Below are 18,303 nucleotides of genomic sequence, written 5' to 3'. Positions count from 1 at the left end.
CTCCTCCCCACAGGCCCCCACCCACCTGACCAGAATGCAGGGGGTGCTGAGCAGGGGGCCGAGGGCTCCTCTAGCCCACCAGCACTCTCACCCCCAGGCCTGTGGGCACAAGCTCCTCCCCACAGGCCCCCACCCACCTGACCAGAATGCAGGGGGTGGGAGGGCAACCAGGCAAAGTCAGGAGAGGCCTCTCAAACTTCTCTACTACAAAACTACTACAAAAAATAAACTTAAAGTGCCCCTTCTGGACTATGTCTTTGAACTTCAATATATACCAAAACATCTTTATATAGAATGTTTTATTTATACAAAAAGCAAGCAACATTTACAATCTGATTTGAATGCTGACTTCCAGCTGGGAGGGGCGGGGCGTGGCGAGTGGCACCAGATGGTCAAGGGAGGCTCTGCACTGCCCTTACACAAAGGAGGGCTCCAATTACCCCTAGGCTCTGTGCCCCAAAGATGACCTTGCCAGCAGGCTCGGGGAGATGCCCGCAGCTGCCAGCCAAGGCAGCTTTCTCAGTGCCCAGACTCGCCTCTGAGATACCCCCAGTGCCCAGGTATACATGCTGTAACCTGCACACCTGACAGGGTAGGGCCCCAGGGCCAGGGCTGCCAGACCCAGTTCGAGTCGACAACCTTTAAAGAGGAAAGGAGGGTGACGGCTGCAAAACCACAACAGACTGAAGAAGGTACTAGACAACAAGACAGGGCTTCTCAAACTTGAAAGTGCATGCAAATCACTTGGAAATCTTGTTAAAACATATTCTGATTCACAAACTGTAGGTGAGACATCCTCTGCCCCCAGATTATTCAGCTGAACTAGCTCCCAGGTGATACAACACTGCCCATGACAGGCCTGTGGGCAGTGCTTTGAACAGTGAGGATGGAAGATGCCTGCCGAAGAGAAAAGCAAAAGCACTGGGGAAGGAAAGAGCCACCGAGGCAGGTCACGGGAGGAAAGCCTACCCATCTCTATCATGTGTTGACTTTCAGGGATGTATTCTGCTTTCCTGGAGGAATGCTTTAATTTTAGAGTTTCTTCATTACTTGAGTGCATCCCACTGGATTCCTATAGCTTTTTATTCCCATTTCACAGCTGTGGAAGCTATTCCAACCAAGTGATAAGGGAAGCTGGATTCCTGGCTCCTTGGGCATCTTCCCAGACCACAGGGCTCCTGTGACGCATAGCAGAAACACAGCCCAGAGCAGTGACACAGAGGCTGATCCTGACCCAGCAGACCATGGGAGGAAAACCTCCTAACGGAGGCCCAGAGGATGGAGGGTGAGGGAGGCAGATAAAGGGCCAGATACCCACCCCTGAAGGGGCCCCAGTGAAAGGGTGGTTCCGCCTCCTGGAATCTGTAACAAAATACACAAAATTTATACCCAGGCCCTCGGAAGGATGAAAGGGGATCTTTAAGTACAGAGGGTATCTCTATCTTGGTTTTGTTTTTACTTTTAACATCCTGCCCTCACTATGGCTGGAGGGAAAATAAAGAGCTTTTACTTCCTTCCCCCCAATTTTACCAGAATGGGAATGGGCACTTCCAAGAAAAGAGTCAGTGCCAAGATCTGAGGCAGCTGATTTATGGGTGGGCTCCTGGTGCCACGCCAGCCCCTGGGAACGGCCAGTGCGCATGCGTTAGGGTTAGGGTCAGGGTCAGGGTCAGAGAGGGTGGGCTTCCATGTGAACACTGCACACATCTACAGAGGCGTCACTGCCACCACCAACCCCTCAAGAACCCGAGGAAAAAGTGACCAGGGAGCGATGCCCTGTTAATCTCACCTGATTACACTGTTTTGAAAAGATACCCTGAGTTGACAAGAGGGGTTCAGGGTAGTGACCAACCATTTTGGAATTAGATTCATAGAACTGAAAGTCACACAGCTAAAAAGTTTCCAAAGTTCATCTAGGCAACCATTCCATTTTCCTGAGATCTACGCCCATGGAAATGAATTGCCAAGGTCACCTAGAGTCCAGTGACACAACCAGGACTCAATCCCAGACTTCTCCTTCCATGTGCTTTTCCAGAATACCAGGCTGCCTCAATCATGACCTTTGCCAACATCACCTGGGACCAACTACCTCCTAAAAACAATATCTATGTTTCAATGCATTTGACAGTGACTGAGTCCTTTTTGCTGAATCTTGTGAAACCTTTGTTGAAATAAGGACACTTCAAGGGGCCACCTTGTCTAGGGCTGGGACTTGCTTCCTAATGTGCGAGACTTGCTAATGAGAGTCAGATAAGACAGTTGGGCTGATCTCAAGATGAATGGGTTTTGAAAGGGTACAATAAGAAGCTAAACAGAAAAAGCAGGGCAAGCTCAAGTTTTCGTACAGCTTGATGTGAGAGGCAGGTAACTAAGACAGACGTAGAAAGCAGGAGAGGGGTTGGGGCAGGCACACCTCCAGAAAGGGTGTGGTCCTTAGCTACACCTTCAACCTCACACTTGAGTGAAACTGGGCTCATCCTGCCCATCAAAAACAAGGGGAGAACCCTGGCCGGTTGGCTCAGCGGTAGAGCGTCAGCCTGGCGTGCGGGGGACCCGGGTTCGATTCCCAGCCAGGGCACATAGGAGAAGCGCCCATTTGCTTCTCCACCCCCCCCCCTTCCTCTCTGTCTCTCTCTTCCCCTCCCGCAGCCGAGGCTCCATTGGAGCAAAGATGGCCCGGGCGCTGGGGATGGCTCCTTGGCCTCTGCCCCAGGCACTAGAGTGGCTCTGGTCCGCAGAGCGACGCCCCGGAGGGGCAGAGCATCGCCCCCTGGTGGGCGTGCCGGGTGGATCCTGGTCGGGCACATGCGGGAGTCTGTCTGACTGTCTCTCCCCGTTTCCAGCTTCAAAAAAATACAAAAAAAAAAAAAAAAAAACAAGGGGAGAAGAGACATTCCTACGCAAAGGGGCAGGGTCTGGTTCCTCTCAGTTCCTCTGTATATGTATGATGGGACCCATACAGAGACCAAAATCAAAAGAAATGGTTTTCCCATCCACACCGGCCATTGATGCTAACACTCTCCTGCACAGACATCCTGCAAAAGGATCAGGGAGTAGAAGTATATAATACTTACCTGGCAAGGGAGATGCCATGATCACGCAGGGAGTAGAAGAAGATCAGATTCTGTGCCTGGGAGTGCCTTGTTCTGCCAAAGACCAGAAGGCTACTGCTCCCAAGGTGCCTGTGCAGCTCCCCCTGTCCCTCACATCTCTCTCCTTTCTCCTATCCCCTCCCAAATTCTCCCTCTCTCTCACAGACACACCTTCAGTGGCCACAGACAGGTTAGACCTCTCTGTCCCACTGTACATGTAACCATCACTCTGATCCACAAAGAAAGCTAGACCCTCTCTAAACAAAGAGAAATCTTGGCGCCATTGGGGAGATGGGGTTAGAGCTGGGGGAACCCAGGGTGCAGCCAGGGGACAGGACTTTGGCTCAGTGGAAAGATCCCTATCTCAAGGGCTTCTGCCAGTATTAGGAGACCGCCACTTGCTGCCTGCCCAGCCTGCCTGCCTCCGATTCAAGAGCCCAGAGATGGCAGAACAAAGGAATACGGCTGTGGCTCAGGCGGTGGGGGAGGTGACGAGCCAGGCTGCCAGCAAGCAGGCTTTGCTGCAGCTGAGTGTTCCAGTGAGGAACAGGGGACACTGAGCTGAACACTGAGGTACAAAGAAAAGTGGGGGCCTGCAAGACTTCTAACAACGCAGGCGCGTGCCTGGCCCCAGCCCAAGGGCGCAGCTGGGCCGGGACTGCTCAGGCAGAACCCACTCCCAAAGGCAGCCGGCAGGTGGCTGACAAGACAAGCAAGCACAGGACACTCCCGCCCCTTGCCCAGCTGCTCAGAACTCTTCCCTGGAAGGGTCCCGGTCACGGCGTGTGGTCTTGAAAGGGGATCTTTGACAGAGGTACCCAGAAGGACAGGGCCCCTCTTAACATTGGGGGGGGCATGAAGAGAGAGCAGGGCCCAGGGGCCCTGGAGTGGCTAAGATCCATCCATGAAAGGACTTTAGGCCCCTGCTGCCAGCAACAATAGCAACACTTGCCACCCCCTTTCCTCCTCCCCTTCCCCCAAAAAGATCCACAATGAGAGGCAGCAGGAAACCAGGGCAGAGCCCATGAATAGCTCCACTGTCAGTGCCCAGGCCCCACCTCCTCAGCCCACAGGTCAGTCCTCGCTGCCACCCACCACAATAGAAACCTCTGTGCTGCCAAAGCCCCAAGCCCACACAACAGAACTGAGAGCATGGGAAGCTCTGGATTTCTCACAGAGCAGCAAAAACAGCAATGACGGGAGAAACAGACTGGGGCACAGGCCTTAAACCCAGCAGGTCAAGGTCGTGTCAGGCACCTTTCTGCTGGGGGTGGGGGAAGGTATCTCCACGGTTCTTGCCCTGCCCTGCCTTGCCCAGGTATGGGGCAGCTGGAGCCACACAGGAAAGATTATGGTCATCTCAGAGGCACCCAGTGGCCACAAGGATGTGGGACTCCCAGGAGAATCCCAGCAGATGGCTCCACCACATGCCCTTGTTCATATGACTCCCTCCCATCGCCCAACCTTTCCCAAAAAGAAAGACTCATATGCCCTTATCCACCCCCACCCTCCCACCCCCGCTTCTGCTCTGAAAGGAAGCTGCCTGCTCAAAACAGAACACCCATCTACTACTTACACCAGGTGCCTCTACACAGGCTTTTACAATCAGGGTGGCCATCAGGCCCAAAGCAGCCTGCAGCTGCGCAAAGCCAGGGCTGCAGAGCAGGCAGGAGATGGAGGAATCTCACTACAATGCAAGGTCCAGTGAGGCCAGGACGGGAGGCCTGACCCTCACACCAACCCCTGAAACAGGGAGAATCTGCTCTGCTAAAAGCTGATTCCCAGTTCCAGCCTGTTTCTCAGCACGACTCCCCCTCATGCTCTGCCCAAGTCCTGCAAACTCCTGCAGCGCTCGAACCCACACAGAGAAGCCTCCCTGTGGCCCATACCCAATCCGCCTCTTCACCCTCTTAGATCACAGTTTTGGGTCCACGGGTCTCACGGCCCACAGGGCCGAGGGCTGCAAACAACAGGTGCTGCGGAGACTGGCTGACCTGAGCTGAAACAAAGAGTGCGTGGGAGCCGGCACACCAGCCACCCACTGTCAGCCCTCCAGCTCGGGCTCCAACTGTACAAATACAAGACGCCCCTCCAAAAGGAAAACTCAGGAGCTATCATTCTTCCTTTTGGAATCAAACAGCATGTTTCTTTTCCTGTTAAGCACCCAATGCCTGGAATCCTCAGCTAGCCACCTCTACTACAGAGCTGTGAGCATGAGCCACAAAATACTGGAAGCAACTTCAATGTCTAGCAACAGGATGCTGATCAAGTGCATCACAGTTTACTACACAGAGGAATAGCATGCCACTGTTCAAAAGAATGGCCCAAACTGTGTGTCTGCAATGGAGAAATCCCAAGATAAACTTTAGAGTAAAAATCAGTAAGTGCAGAATAGCATAATTAGCATCCCAGCAAGGAAATAAACAAGAGCAAGGTACAGAGACCAAGCGGCCGACATCTGGGGAGGGGCCTCGGGAGCAGAACTGCGGGGTCAGGGACGGATGCGTTCCTCTGCACTGTATATCTTTATGTGTTTTACATCATGTATACATTTTAGTTCACATTTAAAATCCCTGAAGTTTGTGGCTTTTACCCTCTGCAAGCAGTGTCTGCCGTCTCTCTCCAACAGGGAGCAGTGGGGGGAGGAGGGGAAGGAGGTACCAGCCTCCAGAGCAAAGACTTACCAACTCAGGTGTGCTAGCTAGTGCCTGGCTCACAACTCCTCCCCAAGCCCAAAAACAGAAAGTCTTCCTAAGAAGACCAAGAGCAAATTCTGACCAAGGCAGATGGGAAACCTGAAGTTATTCCATGCAAACGACCATCTGTAGCCAGGTCCATGGGGACACCGTAAGACTGGTTCTGTCTGGCAAGAGGGGTGGGGTTGAGCTGCACACCCCCCAGGCCTCAGCAGGCACCCTCCTTGGGGCTCTCCAAGTCACTCGGGAGGCCAAGGTCCCAGTGTTCCAAGCCCATCCCAATGCTAGCAGCTAAAGAAAGCAACTGCCACAGATTTCTAGGCCTGGCCCAACTCCAAGGGCAAGCTAATAACAGTGTCTCCAAAATCCAAGCTCAAAACCCCAACCCCTTAACCACTAAACTCCACGTACCTTTCAGGAAATGGAAGCTGTAAAATTCAGTCACAAGATGGATTTGTGTATTTATTCCTTCTAAAGGGATGCACATATGTAGCTGAAAGCTTCCTTTAACAGACACATCAATAAGTGCTCTGCACTCGAAGCACTGATGTATTTCCTCCCAGTGATTTTCCCTCTAAGGAACAATATAATAACCATCCATCTCTTTCCTGCTTATCTGGAGTATGACACATGCCTATTAGAACCAGGAATGGCCTGACCACTTGGGTGGGACCATCTGAGGGGCAGGGAGTGAGAATGGCTCTTCCTACCCAGCAGAACTCCCCTGTCCCGCTCCCAGGCCACCACAGCAGGCACTAAGGTCTCCTAATAACCTCAGGCTCACAGACTGCCCAGACCACAGAGAAAGACTAGAAAAAGGAAGGTGTGTGTTTGACTCTCCTGTTCCATAGATGCTTTCTGGAGACTGCTCGATATTCAGTCAGAAACCCCCAAATTAAGAAGCACAGATGAGATTTCACAAGTGGGATCACACTGGCACATGGACCCCCTCATGCATCAGCTGCCGGGACCAAGTCTGGCCCCCTCACAAGCCAGGTCCACTCCAGCTCAAAGCCCCCAGCTGCTCTTGCACAGAATCCTACTGAGACAGGATAAGAAGAAACTAGGGGCCCTGTCTGGGTATACAGTGGATAGAGCATCATGCAGGTGCACCAAGGTCAAGGGTTTGATTCCAGCTCAGGGCACATATGAGAAGCAACCAATGAGTGCACAACTAAATGAAATAACTAGGTACAAGAGCTAATGCTTCTCTCTCTCTCTTATCAATGGGAAATCAAAAAAAAAAAAAAAGCAGCAGCAGCAGCTAGGAAAATTCCTTGGCAAGAAGAATGGGGAAACACAAATAGCTAAATAAACTAACCAAGCAATTTACAGCCAGATGAGTGTCACCCCTTACAGATAACATCTAGGCCTCAGTTGTGTCTTGCCTGGGGGGAGTGGCTGATGCACCTGCCCTGGGACAGGCTGATCAGTGAAGACCATCAGTGGGGACCACAGCCTGAAGGTCACACCTGGAAATGATGAATACTTTTGTTAAAATTCTCCCCCCTAAACTCTCAGTCCTTAAAAATCCTCAAATAAAGTAGCCAGCGCTCTCCCCTCCAGGAAGCACGCCTGCACCTTCCCCCTTCCCCTCTTTTCTGTCCCCTCCACAGGCTGCATTTAAACTCTAAGGGGCCTCAAGAGACTTGCAACCAAGGGGGCAGTGAGCAGTGAGTTTATTCCTGGCCAACCTCCTGAACCTGTCTCCCAGGACCCGTTTTCTCCGCTCATTTCTTTCCCATAAGGTTTCTAGAGAGCCAAGGAAGCCCCACCTAGGCTCTCTCCTATTGGTTCTTCTATTCTAGGCCCTTTCTTGTTTTACTGCCCCTAGTTTTAATAAACTTACGCTTAAGATGACCTGGACTCGTGTTGTGAAGTCTTTCCTGCAAAAAGAAGTCAAGAACCCACAGACCCTAGTGTTGTAAGGTGCCAAAGCTACAGAATTAATATTAATATTTTAGGAAGTTTAAAGAATATTTTGTTGGTTTGGGCTAGGCGTACAGAGAGAGATTTTGAAAATGATCTCTGTACTTATGTGATTAGCATAAAACCAAGATGGCCAATGGCATTGTGTTGTAAATGCAGAAGAGGAAGGAGACTTGGATTCTCGGACATTTCCACCAAATCCTGCAACCTCTCAGGTGGCACCTGCCCAGCATCTCATCTGTCTTCCCACAGAAAAAGCTGCAGGCCCTGCCAACCCCAGCTCTGCGCCTGTGCGCACACCTCGCCCTCCTCCTGCTCCCTTGGGAACGGACGCCCCACGGCTGCCACCAACTCTTTTATTAGCATGCACTCTCAAAACTTATTGTTTATACAATTACTTGTATTTCACAGGAAGCTGCTAGGACAACAGCAGAAAATGATAATGGTGGGCAGGATGGCTACACAGAGCCAGCTTCTGTGACCACCACTGTCCCCCGCAGGAGTGGAAGCCAATAGAGCCTTTGGGAAACTGGAAGGACCCACCCCACCCCATCCCCTCCCCTCCCACAGTCAACAGGTTTTCTTCACACACGTTTTTCTTACAACAGCGGGTGGCCTGGTTCCTCAAAAAGCTGGCTGTTGAGACAGGAAGAGGAGAAACAGCAAACGGGGTCAATTGCGCATGTGAGCCAAGTAGAGAGCAGGGACAAAGAGAGAACCAGGAGGGCCTCAGGCACGGAGGGAGAACAAGGTTGGCTGGTACAGCGCTGGAGGCCTCAGCCAGAGGAAGGGAGGGATAGGGGATCCAGCCGGACAGAAGGCCCCCGCAGAGCACAGTCCAGGCAGAAGAAGAGATCCACCTCCCCAGCACCTCCCCCTCTAGCTCAGACAATGAGTCCCTGGGGGTGGGGGGAGGGAGAGAGCCATCAAGTTGTCAGACAGGTTTGCCCAGAATAGGGAGAGCAGGAAACACAAGGCACAGAGGCCAAAGAAAGAGGGTTATTAAGCAGGGAGGAGAGTCCAGTCAAGTGGCTAGGGTCTGGCTCCCAACAGATCTGGCAACAGGAGCCCGCACTGGTGGGCTGAGGGACCCGAGGCCCCAGGCCCGTGCTGAGTCCTGAGTACAGAGGGGCAGTCCAGTTAGCAGAGTGAGGGAGCCAAGGGACAAGGAGCCAGCAGATGCAGAAAAGAAAGGGACTAGGGTTTCCAGAAACCAGGAAGTGATGCCCACAGGCAGATAAAATGTATTATGCTCACTTTGTTAAAGATGGCGCTGCCCACGTGGAGGCCGTTGCCCAGGTGATATTAATGTGGGGGGGGGGGGGGCTGTGGGCAGGCAGAATCCTTGTAGCCTGGGGCTTGGTTTTGGGATTAAGCCTTTCCCACCCTTTTTGATGTGGGGTGGTGCAATTCCATCATGCCCCAGATAAGTGACTTTGTATTAGAGACTTCCCTATTTTGTATATTGGATTAAAGGTTTTGATTTCTACACTATAAAATGGGGGCAGAACGGGAGCTTGCTATCTTGGTTCCTGAGATTAGCATTAGAGAGCAGGGAGCAGAGAGAGGCCACATGGAGGAGGCCAGGAGAAGCAGCCAAGATGGCGGAGTGTTGAGTGAGAGGCCAGTTTGTGCAGTTTGTGCAGGGAGAAGGAAGGAGATGGGGAACAGAGGTGCATAAGTCTGATGAGCTAGAAACCTTTGATTCTAGGAAACTCGGCTAAGTCAGTAGCTTTGTGAGCACTGAATGTGAGTGGGTTTTGGAGCCCAGTGTGTGTTTTTACTTGCCCAACAGGTGCAAGCTAGGATTAAAGATGACGGCCCATCAGTTTTTGGCTCCGTTGTTTCTTTACCGACTGTCCAAATCCAATGCGAACCTGCATGGGCCGGGCTGCTGTGATCATGGTGGTCCTGGCTACTGGCTTTACAACAGGCCAAAGCCTACCTCTGGACACTGACAGTCATTCCTTGACCAAACTTCAGTCAGGCTTCTGAGCCCTCTGCTCAACTAGGCCCAAACTTGGGTGTGCGCCCTTGTAGAGTCTAGTTCTTAGCAAGAATCCTGCTTAAGTCAGTTTGGTCAGATTCCTCACCCTCCATTCTAAACACCCTCCTTATCTGACAAAACTTATCATTCTCCTAATGAATATCCCAGGTAACACCTGGTCACCCTAACCTGCCTAATATTAGGTTGAATAAGCAAAAAAACTGTTGAGCCAGTTAGCAAAGAATTACCCTCTCAGAAATTTCCATCCATTGACCCCACCACCCCATCCCACTCTGCTCCTTGGCTATAAATTCCTTTTTTTTTCCTAATATTTTGAGCTGAGCCCAGTCTCTCTCCCCAATGCAAAACCCCATTGTAACAGCCCTCAGACCAGGGGTCTCAAACTCGCGGCCCGCAGACTAATCCACGAAGTTCAAAATATTTTGGATAAAATTAAGTAAGCCTAGGGGCCTACTTGTATTTTTCATTTCTCTAGCATCCTAGCTAGATATTAGCTTAGTTAACAGCAGTTGTGATGCGAACTACAGTTTCTGGTCATTTTGTGACACTGAGTAAACTGCATGTACGATTGTGCTTGGTGTACTGATTATTTTTTGTTTTCAACTGCAGTGAGAAAAGTGTTGCGTAACAGTTGCCTTTTGTAGACCTAGTGCGGCCCGCCAAACGGCTGTGATCTTGCTCTGCGGCCCACATGCTGAGTTGAGTTTGAGACCCATGCCTTAGACCTATCACGATAGTCCTGAATAAAGTCTGTCTTACTGTTTTAACAAGTGTCAGAATAATTTTCTTTCATTATTATTTTTTTAAGATTTTATTTATTGATTTTACAGAGAGGAGAGGGGAAGTGAGAATATCAACTCAGAGTTGCTTCACTTCAGTTGTTCATTGGTTGCTTGTGGTATGTGCCTTGACCGGGTAAACCCAGGGTTTTGAACCTGCAACCTCAACATTCCAGGTCGATGCTTTCTCCACTGCACCACCATAGACCACACCTAATTTTTTTCTTAATAGTACAGAGTTCCAAGTCTTCTCTGGACCCTTCCCCCAGAGTGTAAGAACCACACTGGAGATGGCCTCCCTCACCAAGCCCCAGGGACAAACCCTGTGTGCCTTGGCTAAGGGGTGCGGGGCTGAAACCAGACAGCTAAGCCACAGGCTAGTCAGACATTAGGGAGGTCACCTGGAGAGGAAATAGGGTCTCTTCACAGCAAGGGTTATTCAGTGGGCAACCAGAGCCTCTCCTTGGAGCAGCAGCTGGTGGCAGCAGCGGGAATGCACAGAAGGAACAAGGTCCTGGGCAGAGCTGAGTAGACACTCCAGGTCAGGGACCAAACCACTCCTGCTGCGAGAGTCACAGGACAGCCTGTACTGCTGCAGAGGTGTGGGGGGCCCATCACCCCTCCCTGGGAGGCCCAAATCTGAAGCTCACATGGCTGTATTCCTTCTTTCCATGGACCACTTTCCAGTAAGCCCAGGTGTCCTGAGGTGGGCTTCCGATGCGGGAAGCCAGAAGCCCACACCCTGCCTAGGCTCTGTCCTGGAAAATGCTGCTTCCCGACTCTCCCAGGCTCACCACTCAGACCCCAAGCTACAGATGCAAGAGATTCAGAAGATACTCCTCTCTTATAACTCCAGCTGCTGTGAAGGCCCCTCTCCTGGGTGTCAGGACTAGGAATTCCTCAAAGTCTGTTTCTGATGTTCTCCCGGCTCTCCAGAGCAGGTCAGCACAGGCCCCAGCAGCTGGTACATATAGTTAGGGAAAGCCCAGAGAGGAGGCTCACCCAACCCCTCCTCAGGGCCACTCCTGCCCTGCCCCACCCCAAGCCTTGCCCAGACAGGGAAGCCCAGCCTCAGCTCCCCCAGATTCCAGGGACACTGAGTCTGAGGTAGCACCAAGTAGTCATCTCTTACTCAGGACCCCAGAGGCCTCTTCAGAGCCAATGGCTCTTAGCTACTACTCAGCACAGGCTGAGGGAGGAGTCGGTCCCTCCAGCTATCTAGCTGATGAACACCAGGGTTCTCCCTGGCTGCACAGAGAGGGGGCAGAACAGACCTCAAGAAGAAGTGAAGAGTTTAAACTCCAGCCTACCCAGACCCACTTAAGCTCAGACTGCCAAGCCTACCGCCTCTAAAAGAAAAACCACAGCACTGCCTAGCCTGGCCCAGCCCCCCCCAAATCCACCAAGCCCAAGAGTAGAGGAAGTAGGGTTCCCAGAAGCAGCTGGGGGCGAGCACTTCGCTGAGAGCTGTCAGTGTGACGGCAGCGCCCAGTGTCAGGCCTAACCGGCAGCTCCAGATTCTGCTCCACCAGTCTGAAGTGTGTACTTCCGCTTCACAGTAACCCCAGGAGAGGCAGGAAAGGACATATTCTTCCCACTATACAGATGAGAAAACCAAATGCAGGAGAAAAAAGTCAATAAAAATCAAAGGCTTCTCTAGGTCACTCAGCTAGAAAGTAGACAAACCTCAAAAGACTTCACCACTATCCACTCTACAAGCTGAACAATGTTATTCATCCTCACGTGTAACTGGCCAAGGCACTGAACACTTCCCATTGGCCAGGCCCTGTGCTGTTCCACACCTGCCCTATCTGAACCGAAAATAAATACACTGTTAAGGGATAAAGTGGATGTGGAGACATAATGAGCACCCCAAACAGATTCAGGCAGAGAGTGCACTGCTGTAATGGAGGCTAAGACAAACCAGCAATGCTGATTTTTGCTCACACTAAAGATTCTCAAAGCACTGGTCTATGCAATCTCCTGGGGACTCTCTGATGACCAACCAAGAATATGACCACTGCTGTAGGCTACTATCACCTCTCCCTCTATGCCAGACAGCCAACTAGAGGCCCTGAGGAAGGAGGAAACATAACTAAGGATACTGAGTTAACCACAAAGCAGAAGAAATTTAAGTCTCACCATCTCCACCAGTGTTCCCTGGCCCTGCTGGATGTCACCAGAAACCAAGCAAGTGACAAAGCACAAAAACAAGGTCCATAGGGTGGCCAGCTCTCTAACACCCTTCCAAGGGTGACCCACGTGAAAAATGCAATTAACAAAGGGGTCCTACCCCTTCCACAGCCCAACCCCACTCTCAAGCCTGTTCTGCCTGTGATTTCGTCCTTTATTAACCTTCCATCTCTCCTTTCCACATCCCTAGGCCTACAAGCTCAGCCCCAGAGTCCCAAAAATGGAAGTGAAAGGACAAAGCCTGTAGGGATGCCTTCAAATGCTTCTGCTTCTAGGAAAGGTGACTACCCCTGCTGGCCACATACAGGTAGAGCAAGCTTCCCTTCCCATCTTTCAAGGCCACCAAGAAATGGAGATCATCACCCCAGTTCACAGCCCCAGGTTTGATAAGAATCCTTTACCTGGGACAAACCACTAGTCCTTGGGCCTACGAATGAATGAATGAGCAAAGTTAGACCCAAGGAACTCAAGTAATTTGCTCAGGGTCCAGGAGTAAGCTGCTTCTGCACACCACCTGTCACTACCATAACATACATTCTTATCCACCATGCCTCTGCTGTTCAAATGTGGCGCCCCAGTTCATCTCTGACCTCACAATCAATGTTCCTGGTGACACAGAAATGTTTAACACCCAAACCTTGGAAAGAAGTCACAGTGTAAGGCAGGGGTCCCCAAACTTTTTACACAGGGGGCCAGTTCACTGTCCCTCAGACCGTTGGAGGGCCGGACTATAAAAAAACTATGAACAAATCCCTATGCACACTGCACATATCTTATTTTAAAGTAAAAAAAACAAAACAGGAACAAATACAATATTGAAAATAAAGAACAAGTAAATTTAAATCAACGAACTGACCAGTATTTCAATGGGAACTATGCTCCTCTCACTGACCACCAATGAAAGAGGTGCCCCTTCCGGAAGTGCGGAAGTGCGGCAGGGGCCAGATAAATGGCCTCAGGGGGCCGCATGTGGCCCACGGGGCCGTAGTTTGGGGACCCCTGGTGTAAGGCATGATGGTAGGCAGATGGTAAGCATTCATGCTGTTCACCAAACGTTTCCAATTTTCTTCCCCTCTACACTTTGGAGGTAAGTATGGCCATATGACTACGCTGGCCACTGAAATGCCACTTCGAAGTGGAAGTCAAGAGCAAGAGTGAGATTCATCATACTTTCTGTCCCTCTGTCCAAGTGACCAGGAATGCTGCGTCCCAGAGAACAACATAAAGCAGATATGCAATAAGTGTGGTGTAAGCAAAGAATAACCCTTTGTTGCTTTAAGACTCTGAAATTTGGGGAATGATACCATAGCAAACCCTGATCTCAACAGATACAGACAATGACTCACTCCCCAGTCTTCTATGCAGGGCAAGGCAGGTCCTCCCTTCCCCAGCGTTAGGGAGACAAAAGCTCCATCATCAGTCAGTCAGAGGAGTTCAGGAGCACCTGCTATGCCCCCAGACAGTTGAGATGCTTTCAGAGGTAGAGGATACAGGACAACTGCACTACAGAACTTGCTCATTCCCTACTTCCTCCGTGGGCCAGGCTTATTCAGTGTCTTATCAACTTTAATCACTTCTGAGAAGAAAGCATTATCTAGCTTAGAAATGAGGAAACCAGGTTCATAATAAAACTTTAAGTAAATGACTCAGTGACCTTTCCAGGCCAGTTTCCTCATCTGTAAAATGGGACATTCATATGATCTACCATACTCCGTCATTTCAAGGATTAAGAGAGTTAACACAAGTGAAGTTTCTAGATTAGTGTTTGTTATAAGTCTCAACAAATGGTATTAGTAAATTCACTGTTACAAGACACTAAACCTTCCACATAACTATTGTAAGCTTGTCCATAATCTGCACGAGATTTTAAACCCAGCAAAGGTTTCCCAGGACTGGCACAATGGCACTTTGTAAGCACTGCCAAACTGAATTCTACCTCAACTGAAGTTAAGCAACAAGTCAAATCTCTAAGGACTTGCTGGCCTAGAGTTAGGCCTTAGGAAATGTTTCCAGAGCCCAAGGCTTGCAGAACTCCCTGCTCCCTGACCTCCATGAAAACCTCACTGCCACCATGGACAGGCAGGCAAAAAGTAAGGCCTCCTTCCCTCCCACAAAGAGCATGAGCTTCGTCCTCCCACTCCCAAACATGGGAAGGAAGGCACCCTCACCACTCCCAAGAGATTAGCACAGTTGCCCAGCTAGTAAAAGAAGCACTTCCCAGGGCAGCCAACCCTCCTGCAGCACCCTCCTCTCCATGCCCTTTCTTCCTAGAAGCAGCCACAGACCCCCAGAAGCACCAGTGGGCTCAAACTTCTGTATGCCTAAGTGCTGCTACAAAGCTAAACCCTAGCTTAGTTCAGTAAACACTATGAGCATTGACTATGTGTCCAGCCTGGGCTCTAAGACCACATAGACCTTACAGCCAGCCAAGGAGCTGTGAGCCTGGAACAGGGCTTGCAAAAGCACCTGGCAACCTGGCACCCCGGAGTCTCAATCACACTTTGTTAAATGAATCGAAGATCATATCTGGTGACCCAGCAATGGGGTTCAGGGATGTGGGGATGAAGAGATCAAGAAATTCTCCAGCTAAAGTGGGGGTGGGGTGCAACAAAGATGAAGCAGTAAGAGGGAAAACCCCACTGGTAACCTGGGCTTCCAAGGCCTGTCTCCCAGACAGTATGGATCCTCAGGATAGAAAAAAAGGTGACAACTGACAGAGGAGCTCAAAGGGCATACAGGTCCACAATGGACGAATATGGGCTTCATTCTGAGGGTGGCAGGGCCCAGGAGGATCCCTGAAAGGAGGGCGCCTCAGCCTTCCAAGGGGCTGGCTGAATGTAGAAGTGTGCAGGTGCAGGAGGTGCTGATGGCCTGGCCCCAGGTTTCTCTTCACAGAGAAACAGGGACCGGACCGAACCAAAGCACTCAGAAGGCACTAACTTGCCCTACTTTGAGGTCAAGGGGTAGGAGGAAGGCTACTATTTGAGGATTCCATCTCTGAATGCAGGAAGACCCCTAGAGAGCAGACCACAGGAGAGCACACCTGCAGAGGCTCCAATGCAATGCCCTGCATTCACTGCACAGGATGACTAGATGCCAGCAGATACCAGCGCCCAGGGACAGCCAGCCACCAGGCCAGTAGTACCAGGGCGGAGGACTGACTACCAGCCCCTCACCCTGCATCCTGCCAACACACACACACAGCATGGACCGCTTCCAGCCAGAGACCAAACTTCACTTCCCTGAGATACGTGTCCCGATGGTCCCAGGACCCAAGTCCCTCCACACACACACACACACACACACACACACACACACACACACTCTCTCTCTCTCTCTCTCTCTCTCTCTCACTCTCACTCACTTCCTATCGACCGGCACCACCACCACCCTTCCCCTATAGAAACGGCCGGAGAAGCCAACTCAGTAGCCACAGACCCAACTCGACCCAAACTCCAGCTAGCTCAGCAGTCGGGCTTTGCTCCCAGGCACAATCCCAAACGACAACACGAAGAAGCTGGGTCACGAACTACTACAACTCGGCGGTCCAAACCCGTGCAAGGCAGAGAGGGACGCACCGCAGGGGTGGGCGATTTGTAGCACCCCCAGGGGCGGAGGAAGGAGAGGACGGCTCTCCCTGGTCCGCACCACCCTCCACCCCTGCCCCAGTTCCGCGTGGCCGAGGGGTCCGTACGGAGCTAAGGAGTGCCCTCCTCATCCCAGGGCTCGTAGCTGGGGACAAGGAGCAGAGCCCCGAACCGCGGAGACCCAGCCCCTCCCTCCCTCCCTCCCTCTCCGGGAGCTCCACACCCGCCCCGCCCCGCGCGCACCCGTCCGGGGACGCGGAAAGGGCGACAGCGAAAGAACCCCGAGTGCCAGCTGGGTGGCCCGCAGTGGCTCTCACTGCGCCCGGCGCCAGAGTTCGGCTCCGCGGGGTTTGGGCCAAGGCCTCCAGCCCCTCGCGAGCGATCTGGGCGAACAAAGCCAGCAACGCCCGCAGGGCCGCCCCCGGGTGGGGACGAGGGAGCCCGGGGGCCGAACCTGGACCTGGGGAGCAGTCTTCGTCCCCAGAGGGCGCTCGGAGGGGTCGGCCTCAAACAATGAGGGGGGCAGGGCCCGACGTTCCATCGGGGGCTCGGCGCTCTACTCACCTGGGCGCAGCGGAGAAGACAGCGGCGGCGGGCCGCCAGGCTCAGCCGAGGAAGTTAGAGCAAGTTCGGCGGCGCGGGGTGGGAGGGCGCGACTCCGGCCGACCGAGCGGCGGGGGCGGGGCGCGGAGGGGCGGGCCCGGGGGCGCGGCGCCGGGCGGTGGCAGAGAAGGGGGAGCCGCTCCCTGCACCGCCCAGTGCGCCCCGCGCTCCCCGCGCTCCCGGCCCGCCCCGGCCACGCCCCTCCGCTCGCCCCACCCCTGCCGGATCGCCCCTCCCCCAGCCCGCGCGACGGCGGAGGTGGAGGGGCCTCTCCTGGGCCCGCCCCTTTGAGCTGCCTGGGCGGTGCTGGAGGCGGGGGCGGCCCTGGTCCGACCCCTCGCGTGGTGGCGGGGCGCAGGCGAACAGGCCGGGGCCGGCTTTGTGGCCACCGGGAGCGCTCAGCCCAGCCGAACCTTGGGTCCGGCCCGACCCGGATGATTTGTGGGAACCAGGGGGAGGCCACATCTCGAGGAGTACAGGGTGACCGGTTAGAAGTGGGCGCGGAATTAGAAAAATGGCTGTACTGAGAATCCGTGATGTTCCTGCCGTGCCTGGGAAACTAGTGGTGGTGGGGCAGGCTTAAAGAAAAGGGTAGTAAATTGACATTGTTTTATTTCTTTGCAACTGGGCAGTAAAGACTCGCCCCTTTTGGCCTTGGTAATAAAAATACCTATCTTTCTTTGGATCGCCAACTGAGATTTGTTCCTCACTTTTCATCCTGAGGTGGTGGCTGGAAGGATTCTTGAGGAAGGAGAGGGAGACTAGAGAAACCATCTGGGGTGGAGGGGTGCTCACACTGCTGGCTGGGTTCTGGTGTTTAGAAAGGCTGATCTTTGCAATTGCAGCCCACCCGTCCTGTGGGGTGGCCCACGGGAACACTAATGATTCTTAAATCATTCAGGGGGACGGGGGCGGGGTTTGACCTGTTGGGCAACAGAAAATACGGATCTATTAAAACTGGGCAAGAGACTGGTTGCTCCACATTCTAGTCCAAGCAGCTATCAGGTTAAGCCAATGTAAAGAAGAGATCTTGAAAAGGAGACTCCAGTCCATTCCCAGTTTGGGGGGTTTTATTGTTATTATTAAGGGGGCTACATGCAGCTGTCTGTGACACCCTAGGCAGCTCAAGGACCTCCTTGGAGACCCTGTCCATTCACTCACTTCTGCAGATAGCGAGTGCTAGACTGAGTGCCAGATCTGTGCCAGATCTGTTTTGATGCTGGGCACACAGTGATGAACAAGACAGCTGAGCCTCTCGTTCCATAAAGCTTATTGTGCGTGGAGAAGACAAATAATTGGAAATTGAAATGAATGCTGGGACAAAAACAAGGGGCTGGGAGAGAGAATAAGAGCTACTTTAGATGGAGCTGCCAGGGAAAGTTTCTTTGAGGAGGTGATGTTGACCTTGAAGTCAAA

The 18,303-nt window shown here is 52.3% G+C and overlaps 1 protein-coding gene across 3 annotated transcripts in view; it reads right to left on the bottom strand.

The window, feature by feature from the left end:
* TSPAN14 (tetraspanin 14) overlaps window positions 1–16,967 on the bottom strand; it is a 76,783-nt gene extending 59,816 nt beyond the window's left edge. Inside the window, exons 1-2 of one of the 3 annotated variants that reach the window (XM_066348800.1) lie at window positions 16,849–16,947; window positions 7,110–7,260 (exon numbers count right to left, since the gene is read on the bottom strand). The gene's annotated coding sequence lies outside the window, so the exon portion shown is untranslated. Of the gene's footprint in view, window positions 1–3,074; window positions 3,184–7,109; window positions 7,261–16,848 lie in introns of those variants that run through there. The other 2 variants (XM_066348798.1, XM_066348801.1) reach the window with 2 other exon arrangements.
* Between the last annotated feature and the right edge of the window lie 1,336 nt (window positions 16,968–18,303).

The sequence above is a fragment of the Saccopteryx leptura genome, chromosome 9, assembly GCF_036850995.1.
Source record: "Saccopteryx leptura isolate mSacLep1 chromosome 9, mSacLep1_pri_phased_curated, whole genome shotgun sequence".
Lineage (NCBI taxonomy): Eukaryota > Metazoa > Chordata > Mammalia > Chiroptera > Emballonuridae > Saccopteryx > Saccopteryx leptura.
This window is presented reverse-complemented; position numbering and strand designations above follow the sequence as displayed.